Source organism: Fistularia commersonii, chromosome 25 (assembly GCF_037954325.1).
Source record: "Fistularia commersonii isolate RoL2024-O1a breed Wild chromosome 25, RoL_Fcom_v1.0, whole genome shotgun sequence".
NCBI lineage: Eukaryota > Metazoa > Chordata > Actinopteri > Syngnathiformes > Fistulariidae > Fistularia > Fistularia commersonii.
This window is the reverse complement of record NC_141308.1, coordinates 9,169,354-9,188,739: the sequence shown is the minus strand read 5'-3', so window position 1 is coordinate 9,188,739 and position 19,386 is coordinate 9,169,354.

The window sequence follows — 19,386 nt, the reverse complement described above, 5'->3', positions numbered from 1 at the left end:
AAAACAAATATCTCACTAATGAGACTGTGTGCCTTTGAATAATGTATTACAATAATCTTAAAGTACCTCATAGTATTTATTTGGTGCATTTTTCAGTCTCTTTTAATGGATTTGTTTATCGTTCCATATGCAATTTGAGGGGAATGTACAGAAAACAACAGAATTGTCTGTATGGTTTATTAATTAAAAGCATCCCTGCTTCTAAGCTAACAATTGTGCCATGTTGTTAAAGTATGAGCAGAGAATTTGAGTGACTGACTGATTTATACATTTTAGACAATTTATAGGAATCTTTCATACATGTGATCATTTTCAAAATGAATTATCTATCTATCTATCTATCTATCTATCTATCTATCTATCTATCTATCTATCTATCTATCTATCTATCTATCTATCTATCTATCTATCTATCTATCTATCTATCTATCTATCTATCTATCTATCTATCTATCTATCTATCTATCTATCTATCTATCTATCTATCTATCTATCTATCTATCTATCTATCTATATTTACTTGCACTTTTATGCAGATGTTCTTGTAAACTGATAGACTTTTACTTTCTGGTAACATTGGTACATTTTACTCTAAATGGCACTTAAGGCTGTTTCTCCAAACGTCTTGTCGGTGAAATGTTCTCGTTGCTTTTTAGAGGATACAAAAAGAAAGAAAAAGTTGTTTTTGTCCATCTTATTATGTTGGATTTATGCTGATTTACTGTTGGTACAGATAAAAGGAGAGTAGTAGCTTTGAAGGAAAGTGGTATAATCAATAGTGTAACTTATGTGTTTTCCAAAAACAGTAATTAATTAAATTCAGTCTTTTGGAAAAGACACCACTTCTATTAAACCCATTACCATATTCATTTAAGGCCCAACAATGTATAATTTAGATCCAAAGGGGAAAATCAACTTTTTTCCTCATTGAGACAAAGTGCAGAAAACACTGAGTACATTAGTGCATGTCAATCATGTGTTTTAAGATATGTCCAGCAGATGACAGCAGAGCACCTCCTCTGTGTCTCCTACACACACACACACACACACACACACACACACACACACACTCACACACACGGACCATCCCCTGCCCCTTCAAGGCTTCAGCCTTCTCGCTTCATTTCCATAACAACAATGTGCCAGCTGCTTTCAGTCTCCTCTGTCCGGCAAACAAGGAACAGAAGAAAAACGGTCTAAACTGCTCTAATTTTCTGTTGACTCCAATGTTTGTCGATGACAGGTGGAGAATTAATAGGAAGACGGCATACAATCCGAACAGAGGATTGCTTGGAACTGCACATCATTACAGAGACATTCAGCATCAAACACAGACGAACCATTAAATTCCTGCCGTTAGAAACATTTAGCATGCTTTGTGTCATATAATAGGATTGTGTTTGTATGGATGCCTTCAAGCTACTAAATAAACACAGTGACTGGAATGTGCATCATTTTGATACACACGTCATTATATGCAGATGTCTGAGAAGAATAAAAAAAAGGCGGAGAATGCTATTTTTGTTTTTTTTTGATCAATTTTTGTACCCTGCGGAAACCACTGGATTCTTTGTTTTGCATTTGTCTTGCACCCCCACCCCCCGTAGGGCCACATTCTATGCATATTTCAATAGGAGACCACAGCTCGGCGTTTGATGCTTTCATGTTATCCACTGTGTACAGATGTGCAAGTGTAAGCATGTTCTGTATGCCCTGTTTTTCACTTTGAATAAATCCAATGATTCCAATAGCATCTTGGTCATCTGTTCCCTGAATGCACTCTGATAAAACAGCTGAGGATGCAGCTGTTCACTTTGATCGGTTTTCACCATATGAATATGCTTTATTGATCTAAGTTCAATATGTCTTTACTAAAAGGCAGCTTACTTATTTGGTCCACTGTTGTCAGTGGTTGTGATTGAAACTTAATGGAAATGGATGATGTGTGTAAGAGTACCTGTCTGAGGACGACGGCTTAAATCAGTATTCTCTCTTGCAATGAGAAGTGGAAATAGGAGCTGCAGTTAAGGCAATAGTGATGTCTATCCCCTGGTGTGTGAAATGGCTCAATCTCCCAAGCCTATCCACCACTTGATTGTTATAAATCTTTTGATATCACATTATCTCGGCACAGCCATTACTGGTGAATGCGAAGCTGTGGGAGGGAAGAAAGCTGAATGTCTTTTTAGACAAAAAAAAAAAAAAAAAAAAACTTTTCAGGTAACACTGTACATTCACTTTTTTTTTTACTGTAAAAACATTGCTATAAACATTTTTTGTCAAAAGGTCAATTTGATTTTACTATAAAATGATTGGGGGCAAAAGTCCGAGGAATAATTCTGCAAGAAATTACCGGGAAATAATCATAAAAAAAAATCAAAAAATTATCTGTGGGCTATTACTCTCCAAAATAACTAAAATAAAGTTAAAAGTCAGAGAAATCAGAGAAGTCAGAATCAGTGAGTGATTATGAATTTTCTGAAAGAAAATAAACCGAGTGGCGAGATAACATGAGAAAATGAGAGGCAAAACAACACAAAATAGCAAGTAAAAAGAGTAAGTATTGCAATTGTCCGGCTCACTGATGTTTTTTTAATGTTTGAAAGGCTTGCTTTTTAACACAAGTATAATTTACTGAGGAAAAGTTCATTTATTTGTGTTATCACACAGAGCACAGTTCTGGGGGCCCATTTGGAAGAGTTTTTGGCCCCTTGAGGTCTGGGGCCCTCTGGCCTTTTGGCCCCTGACCCAATCAAACCATTGATGCATATTTGATTAGTGTTGGAGAAGTTAAAAATAATTTTGGTATCAAACCAAAGAATTAGAAAAAGCCATATTTTGGCTCCGCCATGTTCCAAGGCGATATGGCGATATGATAGACAATCTCACAGCTACTTCATGAAAAAAGTTGTAAAAGAAGTAAAAAAAAGCAAAAAACGGATCAACCAAGAGTTGGTTTCATTGATTAAAAAATATATGAATAAATGAAATATTTTCAGAGTTCATGAGAGTCCAAAAATGCTGTATTGACTGAGTGACTGAAACGGTAGGTGCCTCCCAGCAATAGTTGCTAAATATATTCTTCAGACGGGAGCTTATGGACACATGCTGAATAAATACAAATTTTAAATGTTCGCTTAGCTCAGCAAACTAACAACAGACGTTATGTAGCAGGGAGTCTATTTAATTTCAAACCAGGGTCGCCTCTGTTCCTAGGAAAGCCATCAATGCAAGCAATCCCAATTACTGCGGAAGCCAATGAAACAAAACTTGGAACTGTCACACAGGAACAAACATTATTCCAGCGCATCTCTGGAAGAAAGACAGGTTTTCGGACTCCTCAGAAGGTTTTTGGTATCTTGGGAAAGTTCCTGCTGTGGGAAAGATCTAGTAAGTCCAAAATCCCATCTGTTTTCAGAACATGAAAATGCAGGCCCAGGCTGGCTGAGACGATATCCGCTATCTGTGCTGCATATGTAGCTATTATTATTTTAAACTGCCATTTGAGGCACAGGGCCGTGTAATTCTCTTGACATATTACACTTACAGGAGGGAGGAAGAAAAGGGAAATACGATACACTATGTTCAGTTTTAAACAAATTCATCTGAGCACTTACACTAAAAGGGTAATTTCATAAATGGAGATGAAATCCATTAAAGTGATTTGTCCACCTTCCAAAGAGAGTTTGATAGTGTTTTCAGTGAGAGGGAAGCTCTCTGCTCTTATAGCACCATTACCTGTAACAATGAAGTGGTTTTCAGCACACAACACTTAGAATATCACCACATGTATCATATTTACATAGCAGAAATGAAGACAATTATGCTGCAGCATGCCACCGACTGAAAGGTTAGATTACAATGTTCTCGGGGACAGCGGAGCTGATCGTTTTTTTAAAGAAAAAAAAAAAAAAACAAACAGCATCTTTACTCGCGTGAAAGGAGCAGGAGCGTTAATGTGAAAACTGGCACTGGAGTCACGGCCGCGCTACGATACTGGCAGCTCTGTATGTTTGCAGCATGCATAATGGCCGTTTTAATTCAATGCATTGAGTATTGTGAAAAAGAGAGACAGCTTTCAGTACCCCCTGCTTACTCTGGCGCCAAATCAGGCGAGCTGACAGAAGTTTTCGGGCCATGGTGGAACATGTGACACGTGGACTATTGTAATCCCCGTGATTTTGTCTTCATGTTATATTCAAAATGTTTTCGTGCAGACCGAGGATACTGAATTATTTGTGTCTTTCCAGCGATCCAACAGCTACCCCGTCTAGGGCCCTTTGAGTTTGATCATTAGAAACTATTTTATCATCGCTGAGGGCCATTAACCATCTGCCGTAGTCATAATAAAACTTACATATAGTTCGCCCACTTAAGTAATTCTCTAAGCCTCGAGTTGCCAAATTAGCATAATGTAACTGTCCTTTCGGAGGCTCGACCAAAATGTAAGCCGGTTAATTGCGACGCAGCTTAAAATGTCACTTTCAGGGACTGCGGCGAGTCTAAAACTCCGCAGAGCTTTAACCAGCTCGTCGGTGATATGAGAGCATGTTTCTTCGACTCGCTGGGATGTCTCTGGCTGCCGTAGACAGACTGCCGAGGACAGACAAGGGCAGTGGGGAAGAATAAGAGCTTAAAGCTAATCATAATCCACCCACATGCATGTTGGTGCCCACTTTACCCAGGAGAGCTCTTATGACTTATCAAGGAAGATATGAAGACTTAACCCACACTGATCATGTTTAATTAAGAAACACTCCTGAGCACCTTCATTGGATATAACAACGAAGTAATAGAGGATAAGACTCCTTTAGAAATTGGGGGCGTTTTTGAAATACCTCTTATGACACACACAGACGCTGCACGCCGGCTCGATGTGCAAAAGAGAAGCGCAGGTTAATCATAACACACGGTCATCACTGCTAATTAAAAGAGCATGGATTAGTGGCCATTTATTCCGGCTCATTGTATTCAGACAACCCGGTCCTTATCTGCGGAGGATTCACAGTTGCAGGGTGTTTTTTTCTTTGATTTTCTCATCACTTAAAAAGCATTTTATGGTGCATAAAAGTGTCATTGGAGATCTAAGAATGCAGTTCACTGATAATAGAATAGTGCTCTACATTGATTCAGGATAGGATTTTAGCGAGGCTTACGGTGATTACGCTAAAGGGTCAAACGACCAGAGGACTGACAAAAACATGAGAAGAATTTTTTTTTTACATTTTTTATGATTATTTAGAGTTCAGTTTTTATATCGAGTGAAAAAAATGTTTAAGGATTTCAATCTGAGTTTATTAACAACTGATGGACAAACAAACATTGAAAAATAAGCTCAGAGGTGGAAATGGGTAAGAAATTGTTGCACCAATAGACCCCCTTCTGTCCAAAGCAGAATTATTTCTGCAAACACATATCAGGAAAAGAAAAGGAAATTAGATAAGGCAATTTTTTTTTCTACATCGATGAACATATCCTTGATTCTGACATCTTTGAGCTTTGCTGAGCAAAGATCATAAAATAAGTCTCAAATAATAAGCCATTAAACAGAAATAATAACACCAACTGAGTTGGTCTTCTATCTTGCAGCATCTGTGTTTATATATATAACTTTCAGTCATGGTTTATGAGGGAAGCAAATGTCTGCCAGAGAGTTACACAACTTTGGAAATAGAATTAGTATAAACTTGTTATTTCATTAGCGCTGGGGGGGAAAAGTCATGCAGTTGCCTTTGTCTTTGTCTCTGGGAGAAGAGACGTTCGACAGGAGCCAAGGCCTCTTGATAGCCGTATAGTTGACGTATAGTTGTGACATAATAAATGACAACCCCGAATTATTAAGAATACCGTATCATTCATAGCCGGACCACAAAAAGGCACAAAGTCACTCTTGTTATGAAACAATACCTTTTTTCCTTGTTCTTGTTATTGATAATTTAATACAACTTAGGTTGATTGGCTAATTATTAGGGATGTGGCATGTGAGCGATTACATAATGCAGTGCAAGAAAGCAATGATGTAAGTGTCCTCAAATATCTACAGGGGTTGAAATTACTCGCCCTCTTTGTGTTAGATTTTGAAAAGGAAATATATAACTGAGCACTCCTACACCTGTGGAAATATTCAAACATTCAAAGCATACAACTATGCTGTATTTAAATACGAGCTTTGTCATAATGTCACCTCTGCATGGATTTCTGTCCAACTTCAGTCGTCGGTGACACCGACGTTGTGGATGCAAGCGCTATTGCACACGTCTACATCAGATATGTAAACCGCAGAAAAATATAGAGAAAGAAGCTCACAAAAGCTATGCCATTCGGCGTGACTCATCCTCACAAAATCCGTCACTCCACAAAGAACATCATTTCCCTGACTTTTATCCATCTTGTGCAGAAAGAGGGTTACCCTGACCACAGAATTTAGGATATCACTCTTAAATCACTCCATCAACTTCAGAAGGATTTATGAGGATGACGTTTCTGGTCAGACTTGTCGTGGTCGCCCCACATGTCTTTGATGCTTTACGATCCGTGAAATAGACCCAGCAGATGTTGGTGTTTTTGAAAGCTGGTTCTCCTCTCCACCAAGCTTCTGTTCTCTCTAGCTCTCTCTCCTCTCTTCTTCTCCCTTTTGCCCTCCTCTCCTCTCCTGTCCCCACCTCCTCTTTTCTCTCTAGTGACAGGTAGAGAAGATTCAAGGTTATCAACTCTGTCAGACAGTCAATCAGGATGACTAACAGCGTAACAATGTCAAGTTAGACCATCAAGTGGACTTTCATTCCTGAGTCTTGTTCCCTGTAATTTGTTTTTTCGCTTTATGTCACGCTGTCACAACTGCAACGTCAGACACAGGCGACCGAGAACAAGCAAATACTTTATAGTCTTGCTCGTCACTTGTCATCATTATTCACTCCACAGTTCAGTTTTTATTTATGTATATATATATATATATATATATATATATGTGTGTGTGTGTGTGTGTGTGTATTCATATTTTTACATCACAGCTGTGAATTGTTTGGGAAAGTCGGATAATAATTCCAATCACTTCATCTGAAATATTTCTCTATTCCCTCAAAGATGACACCCCTTCTTTTATTCTACTCACATTTACACATTCTCTGATTGCTTTGGCGAAATCAAACAGTGAACTCAAAATTGTCTCATTTTGCTGAGAATCAAATATTGGCTTTAGAACAAATACAAAGCAGTAGCCACGGCGGTACCTAGTGTTCATTGCAAACACACTTTATTATTTACGAAAAATAAATAAATGAAAACAATGTGTTCAGTATCTTGTAAATTCAGGAAAAATGTTTTTATGCTCGACGCCGTATCCTCCTCTTCAAAGATCTCCACAGCGAAACCAATGAGTGATACCCCACCCTCCCATGCATGCATATTTTACTTAAACTACGACTGCTGCTGTAAAGATGTGTAAAAAGAAACACAAAGAAATTTCTGCTAAAAACAAGATTATTTGCCTTATTTTAACTGGATAGATTGAACAGCACAATGATCTGAATGTTGTCACCTCAAACTGAAAGGCATCATATTTGAAAGGCTTCTGAATTTCAATGATAATTAATGCAATAAATGTATAAGTAAATAGAGAAACCTGAACACATTGAAATGCAACGGGTGCAACAAGATTCAAAGAAGGCTCAGAGTTATCTGGGATATATAGAATGTGCAGCCTCGGGTGTTTTGTCCTAAGCGTGGTGTCTGCATGGCGGGTCAGGCCAGTGGGTTTCTCTTCGCGGGGAAGACCCTCCGCTGCGTAAACTCAAGCCTCGGCAACATTCCGCCTCCGTGTCACATCAGGCCATTTCCGCGACCTCCGAGGAGATTTCCCCCCCCTCCCGTACAGTTCATTCACCCATGTGCTTCGCTCGCCGTGTGTCGAAAAACATTTAGCATGGCGAGCAAAACAGACAGGACATCGACGAGAAAGTTTTGCAGTTTTCTTAAATATCCTTTACACGCCGTTCGAGCCTGAAAGGCATTCGGTTAAAACTGAACACTGCTCAAACTATCCTAAAACTAAGTTTCAAGCTGCGGAAGTTCCAGTTGCTGGCACAATGTGAATCCAGCCTTAGAAATGATACCCTTTGCATGACAGAGAAAAAAAAAACCAAGAGCCAGTTTGCCGCTCTGCAGAAAAATGGATTGAAGGATAGAGGGAGCGATAGAGGTCAAGGAGTGAGAGGAGGAAGAGGACAGAATATGATATCATGTCGTGTCCTCACCGGTCAACATGTGCTTCACCGTGGGCTGAAAATGAGCCTACACATGTTCAGTACAAATTTCTACACATTATTTCTTATTCGTAAATTCGAGCAAGTGTAATAGCGTCCATCGACAGATCCGCGAGTGCTTTTAGAGATAATATTACATTCATAAGGTTTCTGTAATTCGGCGTATTGAGCATCAGGGTTGATTTCACATTCTGCTTCGTTGACCTGTCTGGCTGTGGACGATGCCTCCGTTCATCATGTTTACACTTCAAACCGTATCAGAGACACAGAGTTATTCGGAGTGTCATTGAACAACAGGCAGTTGTGACTGGTCGTGGACTGTGGGGCGGTGTGGCTCTATGAGTAGCTATTTAACAGCAAGCCATCCTCAATCGTCATGCCAACCGCCGTCCCCAAAACTCTGTCCTTCTCCTCAAATCTCCGAAAACATTATGTGATATCCTGATTCCAGCCGAGTGGACAGACGGCTCAGAAAAGCCGGGGTGTATTGTCATCTGGCACCGTGAGATTCCACTGGGCTGCTCAAATCTGCAGCTGCTTCATCAACCACCCACAATTTAGTGTTCCATACCTCCCACTGTTGCCTTGGCACCCGGGGAGAAGGTATACGACTTGTTACCTCGCAGACATATGCCACTCAATCGGCGTTCGTATTGTTAAAATGATCTTTCTGAAACGGCGATTTTCTACGGCTTCTTTACAACCATACATGCCGTATACATTTTAACAGCCTTTTAGAAGCAGCTGTATTTATTGTGTTGTAGGCAAAACTTTTATTGAACACATCATTTTTAATTGCATAAAAAGGGCTATAAAGTGGAAATTGTTGAAAGTGTTCTGAATGAGGGAAACCTGCTACAAATGTCCGATGATGACTTTGCAAAAAGACACTCCTCACTCAAAATGGGTCTGAAGTGCAGTACCTTCTGCAGATTATAAACCCCTCAGAGACAAAGTGTGTGTTTTTTTTTTTTCTTATTTTGGTCTGTATAAATAATATTTGATTTATCAGCCAGAAATATGGGATGTTATCTGGCTTCAAGGTAACACAACAGCCTCACAATATTTCTTAGGCTGCTGGAAGTGTCACGTTGTAACAGAGCCAGCCAGGGATTTGAGCAATAGCTGGCCGGCCAAATGTATGTTTTGTCCTCTTCGAATTGTCTATCTGAAAACCAGTTTCATACACACAAACATATCCATGAATTCTTCACATTTAATCTAATTCGGTGTCACAGTTTTTAATACAATTTCATTTATCAGGCGCTTTCATCCAAAATGATGTACATCTGAGTGTTAAGTCCTACACCGAATTGCATCAGAGGCTATTATGTGCTCAGCGTCTCATTCAAGGACACACCAAAATGGTCCCTGCTGAAGCTGGGATCAAGCTTGTAGCCCGGCGACTGCTCTGCGCCGAGCTATGCTTGTAACCCAGCGTCGAGCCGTGCCTTCCCCGTTCAGACATTTCACATGCTTAGAAATTAATATGAATTTTTCACGGGCTACGGAGAGACACAGCAATGAATATAATTGCTCCTGTTCTGCATCATAATGAAGTCTGACATGAACAGTTCTGTCTGCAATCAGCATTGAATGTGTGTGTGTGTGTGTGTGTGTGTGTGTGTGTGTGACTCTTTGTAGTGGTAAAAGCCTTCTCTGGGCACTAGTATCATGAACACCTCGTTGCATCAGAACCCCATGGATGAAAGACTCTCAAAGTTGAATCTTTCAGTCTTTCAGTATTGCCCTCAACACTTTTATTTCATTATTTTCAACAGTATAATGACGTTACAGCTCCATGCAACCCCACTGTCCTGTTTATTGACTGTGTATCATTTACTGATACTTGAGAAATGTTTCATCTCCTTCACGCATGGTCTTTTTCTGGCGTGTTCTTTGTTCCGCTTCCCTCATTGCCTACCCGAGGAGAACAATATAGCTGATCACTACTGATGTGATTACATGTACAGAATAATCTTCCTCTTCCTTTTTGAGCACTGTATTATCATGTGGAGAGCCTTCTGCTCCTTTTTGAACAGTAGTAGCAGGAGGCGTGAAAAGTTTTGAGCTGCAGAGACGCTTAAAACCAATGCCAAACATACTTCGCCTGTGGGAAAGTGTGTGGAGTTTTGCGGAAAAAAAAAGAAAATAATGCTGGGCGCACACATCTCGATATTCAAAGTCGTAAACTTAAAGCTGACAGTCGGAGGGAAATCTTAGAGTTTTACAGGAGTCTTTCCCGGAGTCGCTGTGCGCTCCTGTCGTCTGGGTCATTAAGTGTAAGGTGGTCATCCAAGCAGTCTTAAAGAAGTCTTTTCCTTGTCCTGGGGTTACGACAATATCGAACGTGTTTGGTCTTATTGCAAGTCTATCAGACTTTACGGTGTTGTGACACAATCAACAACCAACAGATGAGCCCCGACAAAACTGGAAAAAGGGAACCTTGTAGACAAACAATCACGAGAGCGGTATTGTTGGTAGAGACGGTATTTGTTGGCGGTATGGATGAACAGGAAATGCGAAGGATGTCCCGATCAGTATGGATCACGGAGAAGGAGGAGCGGATGATGGAGTTGCGGGCAGAGCAGCCCAGCTCAAACAGCAGAGGAGCTGCAAACTACCTGATCAATACCTGATCAGAACATGGAAAAATTCCTGAAGGAATCTAATTGTAATATTGTTAATAGTGACCCTGTAAAATTCACAGTATTTGTAATATCTCAGCCTAGTCTCAGACTGAAAACTCTAAATACTAGTCTATAGATGTGAGCAGATGCTGGATGATAGTTTTATTCAAGTCTTCTCCAAATCTTTATGTACGTATGAGTGGCATAAGATCTGAAGCTGAGATTATTTCTTGTTTTGCCAAAGGATTGACTGAAAGACACCGAGGAGCGAAAGCAAAACGACGATAAGATGTGTAATTCAAAATATAATAATGGCTTTTGGGTTGAAAACCAAACAAACACGCCGAGGCGTCAGCGATACCGAAATTTGACAGCGCTTGTTACCTGCATTCCAAAGGCGCAATAAAACCCAAAACATGCACATTAGAAGAGACGCGACCTTCGGTCCATCAGTGCGCCGGTGTTAAGATTCGTTTCTCAACTCATCCATTTGTCTTTTAAATCCCTAGATGCCGTGAATAAGATTTACTACAAAGAGATAATTCTGTGCGAGGTGGCAAAATACAACAACCTCGGTGAAATTCAGTCGATTTGTCTCAATTTCCCCATCAAAGTCTTCTGAGCATGTGATCCTATTAGTGGACGTCTCTGGGTGAAGATGACTTCATCGAGCCTCGGAGAGGGCTCTGACAGCTGAGCGGGGGTTTGAATAGAGATGTGTGTCTAAAGGGTGAAGATGGGAAAGTGAAAGGAAGGTAGTGGAGGAGAGGAAAGAGTAAAAAGACACCTGAATTGAGAGTAATGAATCCAGAGAGGAGCACAGACATGTCTTTCATCTTCGTGCAGTCTTGAATCTCTCTTTCATCATCATCATGCGAGAAATGTGCATGCTCATAGCACAGATGCATTTACCTGCGGGGGGAACGGAGGTGCCTTTCAAAGAATTTGGACTCGCACTCTTCTTCTCGCTCTTACTTTTTCAGGGATCTCTCTGTTGGGAGCCGGCGGAGGGGGGGGGGGAGGCTTGGAGAACCCACAACATCGCGAGGAGCAGGCGAGAATCATTTATCCTTACTTGATCTTTTCTTAATGCATCTGATGCATGTCGGAGGAAATTAGGACTGAAAGCCCAGATGTATAAACACATGATCTGGCTTCAAAAGAGCGTTTAAAGTGTCTGCGATGTGAGGTAAACCCGGGAGGCACAGTTGGAGGCAGCAGAGATGTAGATGCTCGTATTCTCTTTGGGAGTGAGCAGGATGGATGGGATCCCGACTGAGTCCATCAGAGGGACAGCGTATGTTAGATGTTTTGGAGATAAAGTAAGACTGAGAAGGTTTGGACATGTGGGGAGGAGGGATAGTCGAGATCCGGGTAGAAGGTTGGAACCACCAAGCAGGAGGCCCGGAGGACGAGCAAAGAGGAAATTGATGGGTGGAGTGAAAGAGGACATGACAATGGTTGGTGTGAGAGAAGAGGATGCAGGGAAAAGGGTCATATGAGGGGAGATAATTCACTGTGGTGGCCCTTGTAGTCAACAGCAGAAAGGAAAAGAAGACGGAGATGAGACGCGCAGCCTGTTCTTTGCGCTGATTGCATGCTGTTCCTTGTTAACCCTTGAGTTCAATGTCACGAAGTGCTTCAACCAGACAGTGTTGAAAATGTCGGTCATTTGGCTGGTTCTCTATTAAGTCCTGTAAATATGAGCAGAGATATTTTGTGTAGCGATATTGTATCCAGGCTTTCTTCCATAGACCTGTTCTCTTAAAAAGTGTCCAAATAAACTACTACCATTGTAAAATACAATGCAGGAACATCAACAATATTATTTGCACTGGCAATTTGTGATCACATGACCTTTTGTGAATGAAGGTGTCTGCAAGAAATGATAAATGTTTTGTCGCCCAGTATGTTTGCTTGATGACTGAATTCTCCCAAAGTATAAAGCGGCGTGAAAACGAAGTGCTACAGCTGTTGAGAACCTTGAGGATGTAATTTGCAGCTAAAAAGGCAATAATGAATTATATTCACAGCATTACGATTTCATAATTCATAATTGGCGTCTTAAGTATCGTGACACGATCTAAATCCTGAGGCTCCTAGTGATTCCCAGGCCTAATAAAGCCAACAGCAGGTCTAAACATTGCACAATTACTATGTTTGCTTGGCAACTATGCAAAATAACCCAGACACTCAAAGTGGTTATGTAAATTTGAAAAGTCCTACAAACAAAAGACAAGGATAAGGCGGCCGAGTGTTGATGCGGCTGCATTGTAACAAGAGGATTCTGGTTTTAAACCTGCAGACCGACTCCCACGGGCTCACAAAGTGCAGGTTAGGTCTACGGTGCCCTTAGGTCTGACTGTTGCTGGTTGTTCGGTCAGATAAACTGTCGACGACTCATGGATGTCGCTCTCCCAGAAACTAGTGGATTCTGGGATTGCTTCCAACTTCGTGCAACAACTTACTTAAGAAAAGCAAGCTAAAAAATAAACAAAACATCCTTTCAGAGTTTTCTCTATTGTAGTTGAAACTACTTACGAAAATCCAAGCAAGTCTCCAATCAATCATTTTCTTTAATCAATTTAGAATTTCAGCAATGATATGTAGACAAAACAGTTATTATCATTCTCCCAATGTTGACTCTGTCAGATGTCGTTTTAATTGTAAATCATTGATTTTTATCAGTGCCGTCTGGCAGCTTCAGGACGAATGAAGTTAATGGGCCACAATATAAACACCTTATTTATTTTTTCTTTCTACCAAGTCACTGCGTTATGGGATGTCAACAATTTTTAACGTTTGTGAAAAAAGGCTCACTATCTGATGATTTTGGCTCTTTCCAGCTCAGCAGTGAGCAAACAAGTAAGACGCAACGAAACAAAAGACGGCTCCCTTGTTGCCTTGGAGAAATAATGGTTCATGACATTGTGTGTTTGTTGTAACACTGCTGTGGTGAGAGCTAAATACTGATATTGCAAAAATTGCGAGAGGCAAGGATCGAGAACTGATCTCGCTGCTAGGGCAAATTTGCATAGTCGGTGTTATTCGTTTTCAACCTGAGATCACGCATATTGCATCAGCGGCCGTCTTTTGCCAGCAGATGGACACAGGTGGCGGTACGCCGTATTGAAACGTATTGAAAACACAAGTCGAAAATCAGCCGAGTGTTCATCCAGGACCGTGGCGGTGCTAAAGAAAAGAGATGGCCCTAATGATATAAAAGAAGGTGGCAAAGTACTGCACGGAAAATGACTTGAGGTTATTAACTGCAATCGTGGAGTAAGAAGCTGTGAGGATTTAGCTGGACTGAGGGGATAAGGAGTTCAGATAAGCTGACGCCAGACCGTGCAGTCCTTTAAAAACAAATTACATTTTAAAATCAATTCAGTATTTTACTGGTAGCCATGTGAGGAGAGGCCACAGCAGATGTGGCCTCTCTTCTTGTTGCCAATGAGGCATCTCGCTGTTTTGAACGAGCTGCAGGCAAGGTTAGGCTGACTTACTGATTCCCGGATAGAGGGAATTGCAATAGGCAGGCCAGAAAGAAACTGAAACATGCCTTCGTCTCCACATCTTAAACACAGGGAGAGAGAGAAACAGACATTTAAAAATCCTGACACAGAGATGATTATTTATGAGACTGTAAATCCAAATCAATAATTATTCAGTGCATGAGGCCTGTAATGTTTGAAGAAGGCTAGGACACGTTCATTGACAGGATAGTTATAAATTATTGACAACAGCCTGCATTGGTCATTGAAAAAAAATGGGCCTTAACAAGCATTAATAATGTCAAGGGTTTTTCAATCGGAGTCCTCTGTGAGGTGATTAAGAATCGGAGGAGAAGAGAGTTGGACTGGATGGATTACAGTGGGGGGGCTGAGAATATACGAGAGCGTTATTGTCTGTTGTGGTGCAATTTTCCTTGCCGAGCTGATGGGTTTGACAGCAACATGAAGAAAATAATTGGAAAGAAAGTCTACAGCAATACCTTGAAATGCAATAACAATGGATTCACGCTTTTCGAGGCGATGGATAAACTCATAGTCACCTGGAAAGAAGCGTATTGAAGTTTTTCGCCGTCAACCGTCGACAGAGGCGTCCACGACAAAGAGAGGACTTTAAAGGGACGTAAAAACCGACCACGGGTGTATTCAACTAAAAGCCATGTCTTGTTAAGGAAAATTACACAGAGCGACTGAGTGACGGACGGATATGAAAAGACCTTATCCATTTGGCGTCGTTCAAAAATTGTTCACTATTGTCGAAGTGAAGCTGGTAAATGTGGCCTCATTTATCAATGCAGGAAAGTGGGTGAGCAGTCTGGTGATACTCAGTGGAAAGGGCACGGATCTAAAATGGTGCTTCACCAATGCATGACTCATGACAGTTAAATCCATGAATAAAGCAAGTCCAATTTCTATCAGTTAACAAATGCTGAAACCATCGTGACAATACGCGAGGAGATCACAATACATATAATCAGTTGAGATATGTTAATTCCCATTTACTTGACACATGATAGGTGACCAAATTATTCGAGTGGATTTGATTTGTACCCTAATTATAAAGCGTTGCCGTTTTCCACAGTTGCTTTATTATGTATGAAGAACTTCCCCATTCTGTTCATTAAATCCCTGCGTCCCTCTGAAGGCAAATGTAGCAGTCGTGATAAATCGGCCGCCTTTGATTTCAGAAGTGCTGCACCAGAGCGCGGTGCCATCACGCATGGCCATCCGCTGTGTTTACTTTGATTAAATGGCCTGAAAATGACAGCAGGCTGCGACAGCTACACAGACCTCTACACATATTAGATGGATCCATTATAAAACATCAAATAATTCCAATGTTAGATACCCAAAAAAAAAAAAAGAAAAAATCCCCTGGTCCATGACTTAGTCTTAAAAGCAAAATGCTGCTATATCACGTCTTGGGATGTTCCGTTATCATTTACAAGGTGAAATAAGGCATGAAATAGAAATGGATTGGTGCGGACACTTCTACAAATGTTTTTCTCTTATCATCACCAGTGAAGTCATCTGCTTTTAAAGCCCCATACTTTCTCCAGCTGCAAAAAAAATTGTTGCACGGTATATTTACAAACTTTGCATCTTTCACGCAACCAGATGACTTTCCGGGGGACGTAGATTCATATTGTCTTTTATATTTAGCGTCGCTACACATGCGTGGACGGAAGTAGCGAGGCGATTAACATTGGGCCCGTCATCTTCAAATTATTTTCCGGTCTGGGCTTTTGGAGAAAATGTCCACGGGATTAGTCACCAATACTTTCAAAATGCATCATTTTATATCGCTAATCACCTCATTTATTTTAAGCGGCGATCATGCTGCAGTAGGTTGATAGCAGCAGTGCAGCGCAGGCGGGAGGACCGGTCGGGTGCAAAGGCTGAATGTTAAAAGGGAGTAAAAGTCACTGCTCTTATTACTCTAACCTACCTCAGGTGATCTGAACCTGGATGTCCCTCTGTGTGTGTGTGTGTGTGTGTGTGTGTGTGTGTGTGTGTGTGTGTGTGTGACTCAGTAGGGGCTGCTGAACTAAAGCTCAGTGGCCTTACTCGCTCCTCAAGTAAAAGACGTGATGTGCCTGGACGATATGACTGGATTTACTGTGACCCAGTTAAGCTGAATCCTTTGCTGTTGCTGCTACACAGACAACCTGGCTTTGCCTTGCTTTACTGAACTCCCTCTTAATTGAAGAGACAGCTTAGCCAGGGAAGGCACAACAACTTTCAAAGGGCATTCAGGTAGGTAGTTTATTTTCTCTTGAGGTGAGATTAGTCACTGACTTAGTCACCGTCACTGACGTGAACTTACCGTGTTTGCCTCGTCTCCAAGAACACAGAGCTATTACAGAGACATACATTGTAATCGAAAAGATCGGTCCGCTTATTCATTCTGCTGGTGCGCAGCAATCAGAGCGATGAATGACTTTTGATTTTGAGATGTAATTACTCCATCCAACAAGGTTTTCGTAAGTCGTCCTTGGATATGCTGGTTGCTTCCGAATTATAATTGGCCGCAAGCTCCTCGGCTGTGAGATTGCCATTTGTCCAGTTATGGCAGCTTCTGCTTTCCAACAGTCCCCACAGGCCAAAAGTGCTGATTCCAAGGGCTTTTAGAAGAGAGCTTATACCCTCCTAATCACAAAACAGTCTTCAGATGGCTGTTTTTGTGAGAGTCAGCCATACTTTGATTAATGTAACCAAGGAAGGCTGAAACCGGCCGCTAGGTCCGGAACATCCAACGATGCCGTATAAATGAACCGTACAAATTGTTTATTTATGATCCACAATATTAATTACATCAAATGTCTATATATAAATATATATTTTGTATATTCTCAAATTCACCCTGTAGGATGAGCACAAATTGTGGCCAACATTGCTTCAAAGAAACACTCGCAGTGTTGGTCACCCTGGCTTTTGAACGGCACATAAATACAAAGGGTGCATTAGCAGAACTTGGTTTGGTGCAATTATATTACCCCCTAAAGAAAAGGACCCACATCCACTTATAATTTAAGCGGCTTATACTGTGTTTTAGGGAAGTTTTGAGGGGTAAACATGCGAAGGGACTGCAAGAGATGATACCAAAGATAGTGGCTTCCACTAATGAGATGATGAAATAGTCTCCAATGGTTTACTCCACATTGCACATCAGCTCCACTTCACTGTATGCCAGTCCAAAAGAAAGCAAGAGAATTATGTGACAGTTACACTGCCACATGGGGCTGACTGGAAGCGAAAGTGGCCTTGCTTATCAGTTAGTATGATTGGATCCTCAAATTTCGAGCTGACAAGTATTCCCAAGATTGTGAATAATGGACTATTGTACATCACATTCGTGTCTAGAGCCACTTAGAGGAAGCTTTAGTGTTTTCAGACACAGCGTGATAATGAGTGCAGGGATTTTACAATACTTGTGTACGCGCCTTGCAAGTCTACATGGAGTGGAAATGTTGCATTTGGAGCTCTGGTGGGCCTTGTCAGGATTGCTGCGCCCTTCCTCTCCAGCGCTGCAAGTTTTAAAAAGGATGACACCTAATCTGGAGACTAAATCCCAACTCCCTGGTGGTGCAAACCCCAGGCTAAGATTTGTTTACACTGCTTTATCAGTGATCTGGGAAGCATTGTAAATCCGTTGCATCTACTCTTTCATCTCAATACTGCACCTTGATCCTCAGTGTGTCATTAATGCTCAAGCAAAAATGAGAGGGTGGGGTGAGGAATCCAACCCTATGGTTGCACTGCTTTGTGTATCTGTGTGTGTGGAGAGATGGTGCACCAGCATTACTCATTAAAGAAAGAGTTTATGTAAATCCAAGAACCTCTGCTGTTCATTCTGGCGAGGAAGTGAGCCACAACATTTTATTGTGGAGCACAAAGCTCTCACAATGAAATAAGATTGAGATGTTGGTCCTAACCGATGGTGGGGTGCAAACTGTCTGGTGTGGATTCATTTTGTTTTACTGCACAACACGTTGCTTTCCACTAAAAAGACATGTATATTGTAGCGAACTTTCTTCAGTGGCCGCATCACAAATTACATATTTACTATTTATTATCTTTGTGTTCATGAGGCGTGTTCTCACTTTTTCAAATGGTTATCTATTCATTTTTCACAACATTTTTATTCTATTGTCTTGCTTTAGGATGGCTTATATTGTGCTGTATGTAAACAGATGCAACTAGCTCAAAGTTGTACAAGAGCTTTTATAGCATTTCAAATGAAAATACTGCAGTGTACCGTGTAGTTATACAATACTATTGACATTTCTTTCCCAAAGCACCAAGTGTGTGAGCCCATGGGCCGAGTTTACAGATATTGATAATTTACAGTAAAATTCAACCCGAAATCAATATCGTCAGGAAAATTGAGGTAAATATACTTCTAAAAAGCAGCGATGTGTGTTCATTTACCGAGATTTCGTGTCAATTTCAAGAAATTGGACCATTGAAGCGAAACAAGGTACGGCATTCTTAGCTTGTGGGTCTTGAACACATACACACTCGTAATAAATCATGTGTCCAGATGGTTATTGGGAAGGCAATTTCTGACACCAGCTGTTTTTGTAGGAATCTGGCGCGAGTTTATCAGTGCTTTTTGCCAGAGGACTTGTCACCGTGTATGGCTGTGATTCATATATTTTACCAATCATATATTTTACCGATAAATGAGGACAAAATGTGCTTGGCCATTGCACCATTCTACCTGAATAGTGCAGTGCAATGTCATTTTCTCTGTTCACAACTATTACTTTGTTTTGTTGTTCACCGTCTGCTCCACCTTGGGCGAGTTTGTAGCGCTGAGGGCATGTCTGTGCCAGTCCACCGCTGCAACGCAAGCTTGGTGCTGTTCTAACTCCAAATAAAAATCAAGAACAAAAAACAACAAACATGTCACTTTGCTCGAATGTCAGATTTTTCAGCTATCACAGCCAGTGTGGGGTTTCTTATGGCTAAATGACTATT